This window comes from Erpetoichthys calabaricus, chromosome 2 (assembly GCF_900747795.2).
Source record: "Erpetoichthys calabaricus chromosome 2, fErpCal1.3, whole genome shotgun sequence".
Taxonomy (NCBI): Eukaryota; Metazoa; Chordata; class Cladistia; order Polypteriformes; family Polypteridae; genus Erpetoichthys; species Erpetoichthys calabaricus.
The window spans coordinates 65,826,758-65,839,324 of record NC_041395.2 but is presented as its reverse complement, the minus strand read 5'-3'; the positions used below and the strand labels follow the sequence as shown (position 1 = coordinate 65,839,324).

Here is a 12,567-nt window from a genome sequence, read left to right as displayed (position 1 = left end):
AGAAGAAAGATGAATATGACATCTCTCTTCCTTCCCTCCCCCATCTTGCCCCCTAAACGAGGCTAACTTCAAACACTTCAAAGTCCTTGTTCTTTTAAATGCTACAAAGCATGGAACACTCAAAACTCACAGATCCTCTCCAACAGTTGCTCTTACAGAGTTAGAGGTTTCATTATCTGATATCCTGAGACATTCACTCAGTTCCAAAACCAGTAGGGAAATGATTAGGTTGTTTCCAGTTTCTGCTTAAACCTTTCCCAGATCAGGGACAGATCTACAGTATACCAGAAGTTTTGATCTCCCACTGTCTTCCACTAATAGTCTGTGATTCTTGTACCTGCCAAAATGTCCCTTATATCCTGCTGTTTCTTATTACTAGGCAATTGCTCAGCTAGTTAAAGCACTGATAAATATATTTTATTTTACATTTGCTTAAGTATTTTTATTTTCTGTTATTTGCCAAACCAAGACAAGGGTCCAAACAGACTTTAATTAGCAAGTTTCAAATGCTTCTCTTTTTATGCTTGTTTATTAGCTGAGAAACCTGTTGGACAAAGCATTTATGTGAATTTCCCATCGGGATTAATAAAGTATCTATCTATCTATCTATCTATCTATCTATCTATCTATCTATCTATCTATCTATCTATCTATCTATCTATCTATCTATCTATCTATCTATCTATCTATCTATCTATCTATCTATCTATCTATCTATCTATCTATCTATCTATCTATCTATCTTTACGTCTTGGTGTCCAACAACAATATAAGGGTCTCATGGTAGTGTTGGTCTTTATATGGCCGCTCACAAGGATATAAACAGAAGTGTGGAAGAGCTCACCTTGGTCTAATCATTCACAATTCATATAATGCTCTTTAAGAACTTCCCTATGTTTTCAGATATTCTACAAAAACTGATCCAAAATCAAAAGGAGCCATCAAGATTTGTAGAGGGTTTTTAGCCAGTCACCAGGTCCTGTGGTGTGTTCTTTTCACAGAACGACGTCTCTTTCTGGTGGCCTCAGGATTTATAGGTGAAGTGAAATACCTCATTGGGTGTCTTGTCTATGCAGGGAAAAGAAGTGGATATAATTAGCGGCAGTGCCCCCTCTTGACCTGGGGTGGTAGTACGTGCCTCAGATGAGCCCGGAGATTAATCCACTAATGTGTATGCGTGACGCAGACAGCAAACAAACATATATATTAGAGGCACTCTGAAAGGAAAATATTAACAACATGCTATGTCATGTACAACACAATAAAAAGTAAAAAAAAAAATTAGGGTTAAAAAAAAAATCCCTTAAAATGTGTTTCTTTGTGCCACTTTTGACAGACTTATATCCAACTATCACTACTCCTGTTCTTGGTCTTATTTTCCTTGACCCTAAAGAAAGCAGGTTAGCAATATGGATGGTTAGATAAGGATGAAAACAATAATAATAGACATTTTTAGTGCAGTCTGTTCCCAATATGGAAAATAGAAAGCATTTGTGTACTGTATACAGGAGTGCTGGTGGTGTGTGAATAACTGTGCGATTAGCTGTTATCTGAAAAAAAATGCCGTTTGGTTCATTTCTCTGCAACAACTTTATATGTTTTTTGTTGAGTATATTTTATTTAATCACAAAAAAAAAATTGAGGAATAAAGACAAAGAAAGTTAGATATTGCTGCAAACCTTATTAAAGTAAATACGTAATGCTTATATGCTATTTTAGTAGAATGCACTAATAAATTGTAATGATAATTTTTCACCTTACAATTACCAGAATTCTCAGCCACATTTACAGCTACTGGAGCTGCTTTGTAGCAACAGCAGTATGCCTTTATAACACCCCACTGTGACGGCGACTGCTCTTTTTATCTTTAGCCAATTCAGAAGTTTTTCTTTCTTTTTAGTAATTGTGGTATTTATTTGAGTGGGGTTGTTGTTGCTTGTTATAATATTTATTATTTCTATATATATTGAGCTTCTTTATAAAGTTGAATTTCTATCTATCTATCTATCTATCTATCTATCTATCTATCTATCTATCTATCTATCTATCTATCTATCTATCTATCTATCTATCTATCTATCTATCTATCTATCTATCTATCTATCTATCTATCTATTCTTTATTTTCTGCCTTATGATCGATGCTGCTGGGAAAGGCTTGAGTGCTTCATAAACTGGTAACAGAAAAGTGAAATGAATGGGTTCAGAAAGTGGCTGAATGTCAAAAAAGCATCAGTTCTAATACAATTTCTGAGCAAAGGTTTATTGTGCTTCTAAATGGATGGCGTCTGCCTGATCACTGCTGTTGTGAGTCAGTAACTGTAGAATTTTGTGTTTGGCTTTGCAAATTATTATCAGAGCACTATTAAAATATCACTAAGTGGATATTTCATTATGACCGTAATATATACTGTAAATCAATTACACTCCCATTTAGTACATTTAAAAAGAAATGCTACAATTAATAAAATAAAAAAACACAAAAATGGAAAAATAATAGTCAGGAAATTAAGTCATATTTTTATAGCTTATAAAATACAATTATAGACCATCTAAAAAATAAATATCATTCTATCTTTATTCACCAAATAATATACATACAAATTTTGGAAGGGTTGACTCATTCATTTTTTCAGTTTGTACAAAATGAAGCCAGCCCTTATATTGTAACTCGTTCAGATAAAATAAGATAATGAATGTGTTATTCAGAGAAATGTAATTTATTCATAAAAAAATCTAATGATTACTTTTTATATTAGTTTCCATGGTCTAAATACAAAAATCTAAACTGTTTTCTTACATGCAACATGTTGCGGCTTTCATTTCTAATGACAATTACGGTGTGTCATATGTTCAGAAAAACCTAACCTGTGCCACCCATAGATGTGTGCACTATAAAATGCAAAAATACAAACACGAAGATGTTAACAAAGAACTTCTCGTCTCTTTATTGTCAGTCTTGCCTCAGCCTCTCTAATGCACACTGCTGACTAGTTGTAATGAAATATTTAACCACTATGACCTTGCATGGACTAACAATACATGATATAAGCTGTTTATACATGAAACATGTCCAACATTCATTGTCATTAATAACTGAAATCTAAGAAACATTTACTTTTGTTTTAAATTAAGTTTATCTTATTTATCATATTTGGTAATTAATAACCTATCAATTGAAACAAAGCAGCCCTATTATGTAGAAATTATTGACAAAACTGTTTTGCCAAAATTTTAGCAATTTGACAATATTGACGCATAAAAAAATTCCAACTAGTTTGTTAGTCTGATTCTTTATTTTTGCACGTGAGTTGGTGAGATCAATACACGTTCACTGACTGTGTTGTCCTGCACATGTAATGGCAACAAAACAGTTTAGATTTCAATGTACAGTTTGCAGTGTGGAGGGATTGTTGGAGTACTCTGTTGTTGCATACCCCACTCTCTTTATTTATGTTATTGAGTTAACCCAACATAGCCTTAAAGAGTGTTGTCTGGACTATATATTGGGTATTGACGTGTGTTAATAACATTGTGACAAATCAGCTCATGACCAGTAATTGTATTCTTTTGAAGCAGGTGTAGGAAAATGGCATGGGGGAGTAATTTCTCTTTGCCTCACTGGTTTATTCCCTAGAATAATAGCCTGTTTGCTAAGAGCATTTATCTTGCTACTTCCAGCAAACTATAGGTATCTGAAAATCAGTGACAAGATGCTCAGTTCTGGCAGTGTACACTGTATGCAGAGATCAAGCATGCGTCCTTAATATATTTCAAGCACTGACCAATGTATTTATACTGTTCGGATTAACAGATGATCAAAAGCATTGCATCTTGCATTTAAATACATTAACTATTAATCTAAAATGATTTAAAGACTAGTAGCAGATATTTTTCCCTTAATATCTGAATTTTATTGTTTTATTGCAACTAGTAAATCAGCTTTCTGGCTTTTGGCAAACTTTAGATTACCATTAGTGATATACAGTAGTGATCATCATCGTTTTAGTAGAAAAACCACGAAGGAAGCTTAAGTTGAAATAACTAAATCAAGAAAAGTAGTTTCTGTTGTCGCTAGGCTATGACTATATCACCTGCCAGTTTTTGTGTCTTATAGTTGCTAAAACAGTATGGTAGACTCAAAGTTCTAGCTCAGCAACTAAATGAATTCATCTAAAGGCATCAAGAAAATTGTTCTTTAGATGACTTACTGCCCTTTTACCTTTAAGAGATTAATGTAACACTATAAAAATAAATGGAATGAATACATGATTTGTAAAACATATAACTGAGCATTTGGTTAGTTCAATAAGATCAATTGCAGAATTAAACAACAACTAATACTCAGTTTTACTCATTTTGGTTAAAACAATTAAAACCTGGGACATTAGGAGTAAATGCATAGTACTCAGTGTGAGAGAAACTGCCATCAGTACACCTGAACAGAAAAGAAAAGAAATATTGCAATCTTCTTTGAGTATTTCTTATATATGGGCATCCCTGAACTAGTCTATATAGTAGTTAAAATCAAATCAGTTACAGACTGTCCAGGGTTTTATTCTATTTTAAACTTATAAATGCCTTACACTTCCTTACTAAACACAATAAAATATGCTATTAAAGTTGATGCACTGTTTACCATATAATTAGAAAGTTGCTGTTATGAACTTATTTAGATTAGATCATTTAAAACACGTCAAAGGTGGCATAGAAACAGGACTGAGGAGAACATCTGGTAAGATGATTTGTGTTTTCTGTTAATTAAAATTTAGACCTTATATATTTTAATACACTCTTGTTGCATATTAGTTCCAATAGACTCTGTACTACTACCACTACTACTACTACTATTAAATACAATATAATTAAAATTAGATTATAATATATCTGTCAGCAACATTAGAAGCTACTTTTTCACTACTGCCTTTTTGATTTACAGTATATTATAAATACGTTTCTTTAAAGTGTTAAAGGTATGAACTAGTGAAGTGGAACAAATGCATGACTGGTGTAATACAATCAACATCCTATACCTTCATGTAAGTTTCTACTTTAAGACACAAGAATGGAATTAATCCAAATGTAAAAATGCAAAAAATAAAAAAAAGGTAAATTTTCTGAATAAAAATTTAAATATTATAAAAATATTAAATAGTGTTTTTTTCTCAAATAGCTATTAAATATTTAGAAAAGGGACAACTTGGTTTACCAATATTCTGAAAATGTATGTAGAAGTAACAGACACAGCCCATAATACCAGAGTGTATGATATTACGCACCTTGCCCTTTTGAATACAGTGCCACATAAGACGACAACCCGCGGGGATTCTGAGTGGACAGCACAGAGTTGGGTGTAGCATTAGCTTCAGCTTAGATGGATTTTGGTATTATGATCTTTCTTTGAAATAAATGAAATCAAATTTGCAGTAACACCAATATGAGGAATAGGACCACTGTTCTGAATTAATCCAAATGATTTAGATAACAAGTACATTAAATTTGCAAGTAGGCACTAAAAATCTAGATTCAGAAAAAATCTCAGAAAATTCATATTTGGGTTGATATTTTGCATATGCATTTTAAGGAAAATGTAAATATGTATAATAAAATATTAACAAATGTAAGGGTTTAATACATGAAAATATATTCAGGTATAACACACTTTTGACTGTGGGGGAAGTCAGTGGTAGAGAGTAAAATTAATGACAAAACGCTGGAGTCAAAGTAAGATTCTTAACTATCGACGGGCTAGGATGTATTTAAGCAAGTTAATAAGGTGTATAAAATATAACAGCTCAAAAAGCCAGTACTGTGCAAGTATTTGCAGTGTGCAGGCTACATGAGGTACATTAACTGTTAGGAGAGACTGAAAGAGTTTAATCTTTTTGAACTAAAAAAAAGATTACATTGGCCCATAATAAGCACATTTAGGAGTCTAAAGAACAATATATATACAGTGTATATATATATATATATATATATATATATATATATATATATATATATATATATATATATATATATACAGGGTATATATATATGTATATATATAAGATATAAAAAATGTCTGTGACTTCTAAATCTCAATCTTGGCTTGATTGTATTCTGGACACATCATATTAGTAACAATTGAAATGCTATGTTGATTCAAGTGGTTCATCCTCATCTTTTTTTCTCCATTAGACAGTAAATGGGCATATGACATTAACAGCATACTGCCACTTTTACTTCATTTATAACATAAAGGATATTTAACATAATAAATTGTCTTTCTCATTGTCTTCAGTCTCTTAGCTTCAGAATTTTGTCACCTATTTCCATATTATTGTAAACAGTCCTACCTTGAATAGCTTCTAGTGGAAATTTCAAAGATCTAAGAAAAGCACTCATCCATGATGTGATAGAAACTGTACCCTTGTAATAGGATAATTATATTTCTCAGTTGTATATTTAAAACCTAAGTGCATTCTTCAACACATTTGCTTATTTTGAAAGATCTGAATATCTATTTATATTAATATGTAATTAGATTAAATAAAACAAATTCTCAATTTGATTACATAAATTAGATTCTCTATCCTTTGTTCCTCAGATATCAACTGGGTTCTTCTGCAGGGACTCCAGTACCAAAGATGTGTGTGATATGTTTGTTGGCGATTGTAAGTCGGCTTTGTGTGAGATGCATGAATGAGCCGTGTAATGGAATGGCACCCCAGCCAGGGCTGATTCCTGCCTTGTTCCCAATGCTGTCTGTGTAGACTTCACCCCCCTTCTGACTCGTGTGTTTAAGAATGTGTTAATCTCCTTTACTTGAGTCTTATTAGAAGGTCTAGTCGAGCAGGCTTAGCCCTTGCAAGTTTTGATGAGAACGAAAAAATAAAAAAGCTCCCACCATTTCATTTTGGTAATGATTGTTTATCACATAATTCCATGTAAATTTAATAAGAAAGTGTTCTGAATAGTTCTTAAATAACTAAAGAATCAAGAAATAAACGTTAAAGATGTTATTCTAAAAGAAAAGATGGAAAGAAAACAGTTTAGATCAACCATCTGATTTAGACACGATGATGTAAAAAACAGGTTTAGTGAAACAAGAATAGCTTCAAATAGCTATTTACATAAATACTATTATTATTGTTATTATTGTCACCCATTAATTTGGATGTCCATGCTGTAATTTTGTCTGCTAGAGAGCCTTATTCTCTTTGTGTCTGTACTAATGACCACCATGTTAGTCAATGAAAAGGCTTCTAGGGAAATAAAGAGGGATAAAACTAATTCTAAAATAATTTTATACATTTGTTTTTTTTTTTCAAATCAAACTGATGCTAGTTTTACTTTTTATATGCCACAAATAATTAATAAGGTATACTTTGTAAAGCACTTTCTAATTTGGTCCAGTCCCCCACCACCCACCAATGCCATCTTCAATGTCACTCAGCTATATATTTATGAATCTTAATACAGTGTTTGCCTTCCAGTGCCCTCATTGACTCGATGTAACGTATGCATTATAAGAAAACACAGACATGACAGTGATAACTCTGTAACATAAGCAAAGCAAATGCCCTATGAAGGAACACTAATTGAGAAATAAGTAACAAATTATGTGTTATGTGAGAGGACAAACTCCCTGGGTGAATGAATGTCTGTGGCAGTAAGGTTCACTGGTTACATTTAAACCATGTGTCCACTGGGATAATGCGTTAGTTTTAGAAAGGCCTCACTTTCCCTGCTGACTGCCCAGCTGGCAATTCCCAGGGCACCTTCAAGGATGTTAGCAACAAAAAAAAAAAAGCCTCATTACAACATGCACTATAGGAGAGCTGACATTTCAACAAAATCAGGCCTTTAAATGGGATTAGTAAAACAGATTTTCTCTGTTACATGTAGCAAGATGGAAACATCACCTTGCCCTTAATAGTTACATATCAGCAATTGTGACTTTGAACCCTGACATCACACACCAATGAGTCCAAAGCAGAAACCAGAGCTCTATTTGAGTAATAAGCTCTGCTATTATAATACATGTTTGTTAATAGTTATACAATTTATTTATTTTAAAACTATAGTGCTTGAATACTTATTGTGCGATAATGCAACTTACTAGTTTTAAACAAGCCAGATTCTGTGTTTTGTTTACACGTGTTCAGTCAGAAATGCGATTTGCTCTTGAGAACAAATGCACTAAACACATGTGGGCAAACTGCCTTCAGGTGTCTGGCAAGTGCATAATTTCACAAGTCAAATATTTCATTTATAATCTTAACACAAAAAGATTATTTTATTGTTCATCTCAGCAGACCTCCATTTGATTCTCCATACTTTAGGATAATAGTAATAAAACAGGGTTACGCTAACTGTAGAAAATGAAGAAAAGAGGGGTAGCTCTTCAAAAAGGACAGATCACTGTAATAAATTAAGACACAAAAATGCATCAATATTTTTAGATCAAAATTGTTGGACCAATTATTGAAGACTTATAGAAATAAAACTTGTGTCATCAGAGTGAGCATTTCTTTGCATGGCCATTTTTACATGTATTGAAAATTTCAAGTTTTACGAGATGTTTGTTACATCTTATATTCATTTTTATTATTTCATACAAAGCAATTCAGCGATTCAAATCTTACTCCAGAACTCCACCACAAATGTGTTTCACTATGCAGTTAAAGTGAAGAATACAGCTCTGTGCTTTCTGTGCCTGCCACTATGGAGGCTACTCAGGCAGTAAGTAACATGGTCTTTAATTAACCTTCACTTATTCTTGTTCTCTTAGAACACAATTTGAACACAGTATATCCTAATACTTTACTTGCACTCGGGGAAGCCATTCCTTATGCAGCAACATAATCAACAGGCTTTCTTCTTCTGATAGTTAACAAAAAGTCCTAGGTTTAGAGTTTACATTTGAAATTCGCACAATTTAGTTGTGACTTGTTTTTTTGTCCTTCAGTATAAATGTGCACATTGTCTAAAAAATACACATCTCATAGCATATATTTAAAAATGATCAGAATAAAACTAATGCCCTAGAAAATAATGTGGTAAAATAAAAGTAAAATTGCTGCAGAAGAACCCAGAGAATAATAGAAAGAAACATATCTTAAGAAAAATGACAAAAAAAAATCCAAACCTGCTGTGACACTTGGATTTTGTTTTAGGTAAAATCTTGCAAGTATTTCTGGTTTTGTTGATGATAATGCTCAGTTTTCATGTTGCAAGGTCAAACAAATCCGTAATGAATCAACATACAAACAGGGATGTCAACTGCCCTTCAATTCTATGATCTGCTTATATTCTTAGCTTTAAAATATTAAAAGTGAATGTGAATGCCTCAGGGCCAGTTGCATGAGCTTAAAAAAATCTGTTATTTACATTATAGTAGACAATAGGGAACACAGATGTAGTTATTATATATTTCTTCAAATTTATATGAACTAATGTCCTGCATCATCTCTTTTAAGCAGTTTCTAATATACAGTACATGGTCAACCAAAATTAACCTCCAAGCTGATATCTTTACCAGTTTTTAAAACCACTTTGTCATCATATTAAGTGGAGTGTCATGTGTACATTCAGAAAATAAGTCCATTATTAACTTTTTTTCAGTTTTTCAGTGTCAAATGAGCATGTCAAATTTCTTTTACATAAGATAACATTGCATTAAGTTTATTATTAATAATACATTAAATTGTATTGCCATAGAATATGCATTATGCAATTAGGTATGGTGAAGCATAATAAATAATAATAATAATAATAATAATAATGCATTTTATTTATAGGGGCACTTTACATTAGCAGTAAATCTCAAAGTGCAACATAAAAAGATTAAACAAAGGCAAGGCAAGATAAAAACAGAGATAAAACAACAATAATTATAGCATTCTTGTTAATATGTTTTCCTAAATAGAAAAGTCTTTAGCTATTTTTTTTTAAAAAAGCAATACAATCATACAACATAACAGTAACAATCATTTATTGTATAATATTTACAGACACAGTATTTAATGTAGTAATATATATTGAACCTGTTTAATTTGTCCACAGTTTTTTACAATATAAATCTTATATAGTAGACAGAAAGGAATTAAGTTAATTGTGGTCCACAGTAGTCATATAAAAATAAATTGTAGTTTACCTATCCTATGAATACAAATTCATTGAATATATGAAAAAAACAAATATATCAGATAATTGCACTTCTATAGAATCTTCAGTTTGTTAAAGATTCATTGTCACATAAAATTCCCTAAAAAAGTTTTTGTGAAAAGACAAAACACGGTCACTTGATGATAGTAACATGTCTTCCAGTTTCAGTATCCATCCCCATGTACATCTCCTTCATTCTTTAAAAGTGAAACCATACAGTTAATTCTCAGCAAATGTTTCCTTATTTTAGTTCATATTCTATGGATTTCCTGCATTCTGCATCCAAACGTCCTGAATGTTCAAAAAAATAAAGATCTCCCACATACACATTCACTTGCCACTGTAGTTCATTTTCAAAAGTGACAGAAAGCTAGGCTGAGATTTGTAGTAATGAAACATGTTTTAAAAATGCTGTAAGTCATTTTAGTTATCTTGAAAAAGATATGTTTATTAGCTTCTATACTTGAAATTGCATTTTCAGAGATCTTTAAATAGTAACAAGAAATGACAAACCACAGAAACCAATTATAAATGAACTTAATTTGGTATTTATTGAAATGGACTTTAAAAAGGAGGTTTTTGTAGGTTTTGAAGGTAAATGATGAAAATTCATATGACTGTTTAAGTCATAAAGGTCATAGACATTCAGAATTGTTGTTTCTGTTGTATTATGTTTACATGACATGTTATTATGGCTGCGTCTCTGTGTATTGACCTGTAAGGACTCAGATAAAGATACACACAGTATATGAGCTACAAGTCATTGAAACTTAGCAGCGTATTTGTTAAGAGTCATAGCAATGAGAATAACATCTTTGAGTTCTTATTCATTTATAAGGTGACTTACATGTATAATGTGTTTAAGATGTTGAAATATTTATAATCTAAACAGTGTTTTGTACATTGTACCTTGCAAAACAGTAGGTTTTTAAACTATACTGCTAGGTAAAGTGTACTTCTCTGGGGTTATGTGCTGCTTCTCTGTATATGAACATTCAACGTCTGAGATACTGTATGTGGCAACAGTCTGCAACGTCCTGCCTAAAATACCTACGAGTTACTCATGTGGATCTCCTATACTGAGTCACAAGAGACAGTAAGGAAAATAATAAGAACTGGGAGATATGTGATAGTCAAAAAAACAAAAACAAAACAAAGCAAGGACAAAACCGTGAGTCAAATCAGTCTTTCATCGAAGCCAAAAGGAAACCAACATTCAGAAGTCAGGAACCAAAGCAAGAAATTCATTACTGAGAAGTCATTAAGTAAAAAACTTTTAGAAAATCGCAAAGGAAAGGTTCTCTTTGCAAAGTTGGATAGGGAATATCCACCAATGGTGACCATTTTACTCCTTCACGTAATTGATGCCTGATGTCGCGGACTTTCTGACCATGCCCATGACAATGGGATCACTAAGTGGCAGTGCTCACAGAAGAAAAAAATGGCATCACAAAAAGCTGCTAAAAAATGTTTAACTTTGCCAATTTATTTTAAATGCAAATAATGACATTATATTCATAGTCCTTGGGCCCCTAGACCCCTAAATAAATGCATAGAGTGTATGAAATAATGCAGGGAAGAGCTGCAGAAAATGTGTTTTGTAACATTTCTCTCTTCATCTTGTTAGGACTTCAGCTTATATCTTTGTCTTCTATAACGTATCATTTTCCCCACACTCTTGTTTTGGGTTTGTCTACATTTTGTTCTCGTTATCTTGTGATATGGTTGTGTATCACTGCTTCTGCACCTGACTTTGTTAGTTAGGACTCTCTGGTGTGGTGTTAATTCATTCTGCAGCTACCCAAGAGTCTTGTAAGCCACTTGCTACCATACCCCCTATGCACTGGCATTCATTTGTTTTGTACAACTATGTTTTCCAGCTAATATTTTTATTACTGTGATTTAAAGGTAGCACAGTAACACAATGGTTACTTCTGCTGCATTACAGCTCATATTTCCTGGGATCAAATGACAATCTTGGTTGCAGTCCATTAAGCAGATTTGAGAATGTTATGCTATAACATTTTATAACAAAAGAATGAACATTTTATTTTTACAGCTGCCATTCATTTTATTCTGTTGGTTACCCTGCATACAAGAACATGCAATAATCTATCTATCTATCTATCTATCTATCTATCTATCTATCTATCTATCTATCTATCTATCTATCTATCTATCTATCTATCTATCTATCTATCTATCTATCTATCTATCTATCTATCTATCTATCTATCTATCTATCTATCTATCTATCTATCTATCTATCTATCTATCTATCCACCTACAGAAGGCATACATAAAGGACTGGGACAGACTTTTAAGAAATAGCCACATTTAAAGACTTTGGGAACAAGTGATGTTTTATAATTCATAAATTACTTTCTCAATTTGTTTAGTTGATTTTATATTA

The 12,567-nt window shown here is 32.2% G+C and overlaps 1 protein-coding gene across 1 annotated transcript in view; it reads left to right on the top strand.

Moving 5' to 3' along the window:
• The window catches only part of LOC114645277 (doublecortin domain-containing protein 1-like), a 559,771-nt gene that overhangs the window by 307,815 nt on the left and 239,389 nt on the right, over positions 1–12,567 (top strand). The gene's annotated exons all lie outside the window — the stretch shown is intronic.